The following is a 5,360-nucleotide window of genomic DNA, read 5'->3' on the forward strand; positions in this document are numbered from 1 at the left end:
CACTCAATAAATGTCTCCTTTGGGCCTGCTGTGTGCCAGCCGGGACCAGGGGTTGAGTATTCAGTGTAAGCAAAGCAGACATAGAACCTACCCCCACTGGGGACACGGAAATTAAGCAAATAAACATATTATTATATTAACAAATTGTGATAAACACTCTAAAGGAAAAGAAAAAGAATATCATGAAAAAGAATAGTAACAAGAACCTATTTTATATTTTTTCTATTTTTTTTTAAAGGGGAGAGCACAAACGCAGTCCCCCACAACCACAAATTATGCAACTGAGTTTCTTTCACACATTTTAGGAAATCGCAAGGGTCGGAGTGCACTCGGAGTGCAACGGAGGAGCGTCGCCCTGGGAAATACCACCTTCTTGATCGTGGTATTTCCTATGCCAGGTAAGTATACAATAACCTATTTTAGATTGAGTGGTCAGGTAAGGCTTCTGGGGGAAAAGGGGCATTCACAGAGGCGTATTTTAAACAAACTCCTATAAGGTGGACTTATTGCACAGTATTATGACCTATTTTTAAGTTGTCCAGCCTAACACTAGACTATGTTCTCCTTGAAAGCTAAATTCTTGTTCTGTTAATATTTTGCCGGGACTTCCTTGGTGGCGTAGTGGTTAAGAATATGCCTGCCGGGCTTCCCTGATGGCGCAGTGGTTGAGAGTCCACCTGCTGATGCAGGGGACGTGGGTTCATGACCCGGTCCGGGAAGATCCCACATGCCGCAGAGCGGCTGGGCCCGTGAGCCATGGCCGCTGAGCCTGCGCGTCCGGAGCCTGTACTCACAACCACTGAGCCTGTGCTCTAGAGCCCGTGAGCCACAACTACTGAAGCCCACATGCCTAGAGCTCGTGCTCCACAACAAGAGAAGCCACTGCAATAAGAAGCCCGCGCACTGCAACGAAGAGTAGCCACCGCTCATTGCAACTAGAGAAAGCACGCGCACAACAACGAAGACCCAACGCAGCCAAAAATACATAAATAAATAGTTATTTTTTAAAAAGACAAAAAAAAATATTTTTGCCTTCAGTGTGCTGCAGAGAGTAGGGCCTGGATAGATAACATAAGAATGGATGGAAAGATGGAGGGAACATTGGAAGAATGAACAAATGAATGAATAAAATGTCAGATGATGTATGCATGTGTGCATGGGTAGATGGATGGTTGGATGAAAGGATAGATGGTGGATGGATGGATAACTGTCTCTGGCATCAACACAGAGAACCAGGATTCTCTACCTACCAGTGAGGCCAGAGTAGAAACTGATAGAAACTTAGCTGACTCCTTTACTGTATTTCAAAATCCTGTTCATCATTTAAGGTGACCACAAATGGCCCCTTCTCCCCAGAGCGCCCTTGATTATCATTGCTCAGCCTCACTCCCCACATGAATGCGTTTTATCATCTCTCACACTCCCGCACATGCCACACTTACTTCAACACATGCAACTGCCCTATGCTTGCCAGTTACCACCTGTGTGCAAGTTTCTTCTGTGTCAGACTCAGAAGGGAAAAGGACTAGGGGGGGAGGAAGAGGAGAAAGTTTTTCTCCTGGCTCTGAGCTAAAGAAGGCACAGAGCACAGAGGGTGGTGAGGAGATTCTTACTCTGATAATTTCTCACATGACTTCAAAAAAAAAGCACTTTAAATGACACATTTCCTCTAAATATGTGTCTTAGGCTCCTAAGAGGGACATAGTTTATTCAGAGATTCAATTTGAGTTAAATAAGGAGAAGGAAATCACCCAGGGCCCCTCTGGGGTGTTTAAAAATGGAAAGTGAAAAGAAAATTATGTAGAGACGAGTTCCTTCCGTTTGAAAGCTCTCCAACCAGGGATGAAAGTTCAACTGGCTCTGCAGGCTTCAGACTTCCATACACTTGTTTCCAGCCCCATGGAAGCTCTTAGCCACCCAAGCCTGTCCTCCTATGCCAAAGGAACTTGACTTCAGAAGGGAATTTCCAAAGGATTTACAGGTGGGAAAAGAGCCCCTCTGCAACCAAAAGAGGGCAGAACAGAGAATCTGGGACATGAAATTCCCCAGAGATTGAAATAAAATACTTCTCAACTGTGAAGGACTTGAACAGAATACTCTCAAAAGAGGACAAGAGATAACAGGTGTAGGATGAACGTCCAACCCCAATATTGACTAAAGAAGTGTAAAGAAAGCAAGATTTCCTAGGAATGCGCACACATGCATGCACACATTTCAAACTGTAATACTCCAAGTCAGGATGTCCTGAAATGGCCTCTAGTGGGACTGTAATTGGTACATTTCTGAAGTTATTGGGCAGTAAGTAGGTCTCAAATGTCTATAAAATGTTCATGCTCTTCCCCCCAAAAAAGCGGAGGATGCAATTTGACACCAATTTATTTCCAAATCTGATCATATATCCTAAAGGAATCACTTGAAATACAAAACAACAACAAAAAGAACACTAAACACAAAGACATTCATCTCTGTGTTACATAAATTAGTGAAAGGCTGGAAACAGCCCCAAAGTCCAGCAACTAAAGAATGGTTGTTGGACTTCCCTGGTGGTACAGTGGTTAAGAATCCGCCTGCCAATGCAGGGGACACGGGTTCGAGCCCTGGTCCAGGAAGATCCCACATGCCATGGAGCAACTAAGCCTGTGCGCCACAGCTACTGAGCCTGTGCTCTAGAGCCCATGAGCCACAACTACTGAGCCCACACGCCACAACTACTGAAGCCCGTGTGCCTAGAGCCCATGCTCCACAACAAGAGAAGCCATCGCAATGAGAAGCCTGCACACCACAACGAAGAGTAGCCCCCGCTCGCCACAACTAGAGAAAGCCCACACGCAGCAACAAAGACCCAATGCAGCCAAAAATAAAATATTAATTAATTAATTTTTTTTAAAAGTGCTGGCTCAGTAGTAAATATGCTGTTTATTTATGAAGGAAGGAAGGAAGGGAGGAAGGAAGGTTGGTTGTTGGTTGGACATTTATAGAATTCGATATATCCATGTCCAATTATGTGTTCTTCAGGGTTCTTCCTTGGGGAATGTGCTAGCAGTGATGTTGTGTAGGATGTAGGCTGCAGGTCCTTCAGGAGAACACCCTGACTGAGTCCCTCGAGTCCAAAACCTGGTTCTCAGCTCCTCAGGGTCAGAACCTTACTTCTTACTGCACCACATAAGAGCAAATTCTTGGTGACAGACTTTCACTAATACCCATGGCTGATAACATCAAAGGCTGATTTATTAGATTATGGTGGATGATATCCCTTTTCAAACATCAGAATACGTAGCCACTGCCCAAAATCTGTCCCTCATCTGGTTTTGTGTAGATGGGAGGAAACATCAGAAGGTTTCTTGGTGAGCTGCATGTTTGAATAAAAGAAAATGGGTAGTCTTGAGGAGTATTTTTTCAAACCATGGTGAAGCTTGATGAAATGTCCTTGATCTATAGGACAGATAATTTCTCTAATGACTAAGATGCTTGTTTCTCTCCCCTGGAGAGCCCAAAGGCTGCTTGGTGACCAGCTGGCTTTCTTGCACCTGCCTGTCCACGCTCACTGCTTCTCTTTTTATGAATGCAGTTCCATTCTCAGCACAGGTGACTGACCAATTCAGGGGTGGCGCCAGCTGGATCAGTCATCGTCCCTCCTATGGGCATATGGAGTTGGGATTGTGCTAGTTCTCAATCTATTGCCTCTCAGCTCCAAATTCAATCTTCATTGTCTGCCCTGCAGAAATGTAGTGGATCATCTCAAAATTTTTCCTTTGCGAGCTGACAGATGTTAAGCTTTGTCAGTAGAGGGCACTGGAGAGACACTGTAGGAGGGATTTTCCTTCCGGATTCCGGTGTGCTCTGCTCAGCAGGCCCCTATGGCAGGCAGCACCAGGCTCCTACAGCCTGGACAGCTTCTCCAGTATCCAGCTCCTGCGATGCAAGTGACTTGTCCTGCATCAGCTTCCTGCAGGACAAATGGCTTCTTTAGCATCCAACTCCTACAGTGCACAGTGGCCAGCATCATCCAAACGCCCCAGCTTCCCCTCGCACTACTGCTACAGGTGGTTTTGTAAAAGAGAGACCCCAGTAAATACATCCCAAGCACTCTAGAGGGTGGATTTCCAGCATATTCTGTTCCGCCAGTGCAGCACCACAGTGACTTCTCTATCATCCTGTGAACCACAGCTACACCCTCTCCTACAAGGTCTGGGTCTTAGCCATGAGGGTGGGATGGCGGTGTGGGCTGCCTCAGCCATAGGGGGAGCAGCCGCTCCTTGCAGCTGCTGTTCCTATACTCCTGAAGTCCACTGGGCCTTGGGAGACTCTCTACTACCCTAATAATCCTGATAATTAATGTCTCCCTCTTTTTTTTTTTCAGTTTAATCTAGCTCTGGTGTGTTTTTGTAACTTATAAACAAAAGAGACTTAACTTGGGAATCCCTGGCAGTCCAGTGGTTAGGACTCTGTGCTCTCACTGCCCAGGGCCCTGGATCAACCCCTAGTCGGGGAACTCAGATCCCACAAGCTGAACGGCACGGCAAAAAAGAAAAGAGAGAGAGACTTAACTAATACAATTGGACTCTGGGAGACCCTGCACCTCTTCTCATTATATATTAACTTCAGTAGAAAATTTAGAGTTTGAGAGATGTCCCCATTTGAAAAAACATTATTTATAAAAGTGAAAATAAGAAGCAACTTGGAAGTCCAATAATAGATAGGATTTGAAAAGTATTAATGCGACTGTTTCTTTTGGTTTTTTCCTCCTCAGCACAAATCACGTGGGCTAGTTATTCTTCACTTGCCCCTTCAAATCCTTTGTCCACCGTCTTCCACTCTCCCTGTATACTGGGAGGTTGACCTCTGCAGTTTACTTGTTCCCCTGCCTTCCCATTCAGTTGGGCCAATGGGAGGCCCTGAAAAGAGATAGAGGGCAGGTGGAGAGAGATGTCAGAGTCATTTCTCCCCTAGTTCCCTCTCAGCCAGACCACTCGGGAGGCCATGGCTGCATCCCTCCTCCTAAATCCCTGTGCGACGGTCTCGCTCACACAGCTGCAGCTTTTGCTGTTGCTCCTAGGACTAGGGGTGGTAACGCCCTCACACATTTCTGGTCCTGAGTGCTTCGCCATTTCTTACGTGTTACCCTAGGCTTGCTGGCATCTTTGTAGGTAGTCCCATTATGAAACTCTTCAGTGACTGCGTTGAGTAAGCCATCTGTTTTCTGCTGAGACCCTGGCCGATTCCGTATCCATGAGAAGGCAGGAGGAGCAGGGGTTAGAATTTGTTACAGAAAAGATGCAAAGAGGAAGACTGAGGTTTCTGACATGCAAAATGGGATCACATAGAAAGATAAAACCCTTAAAGGCAGGCTATTCAAATTA

The 5,360-nt window shown here is 45.7% G+C and overlaps 1 non-coding gene across 1 annotated transcript; it reads right to left on the reverse strand.

The window, feature by feature from the left end:
• Positions 1-235: 235 nt before the first annotated feature.
• LOC112405485 (U1 spliceosomal RNA) lies at positions 236-406 on the reverse strand. The gene has a single exon (XR_003004340.1). It is a non-coding gene; the product is annotated as a U1 spliceosomal RNA (small nuclear RNA).
• Between the last annotated feature and the right edge of the window lie 4,954 nt (positions 407-5,360).

This window comes from Neophocaena asiaeorientalis, unplaced genomic scaffold, assembly GCF_003031525.2.
Source record: "Neophocaena asiaeorientalis asiaeorientalis breed wild unplaced genomic scaffold, Neophocaena_asiaeorientalis_V1.1 scaffold220, whole genome shotgun sequence".
Classification (NCBI taxonomy): domain Eukaryota; kingdom Metazoa; phylum Chordata; class Mammalia; order Artiodactyla; family Phocoenidae; genus Neophocaena; species Neophocaena asiaeorientalis.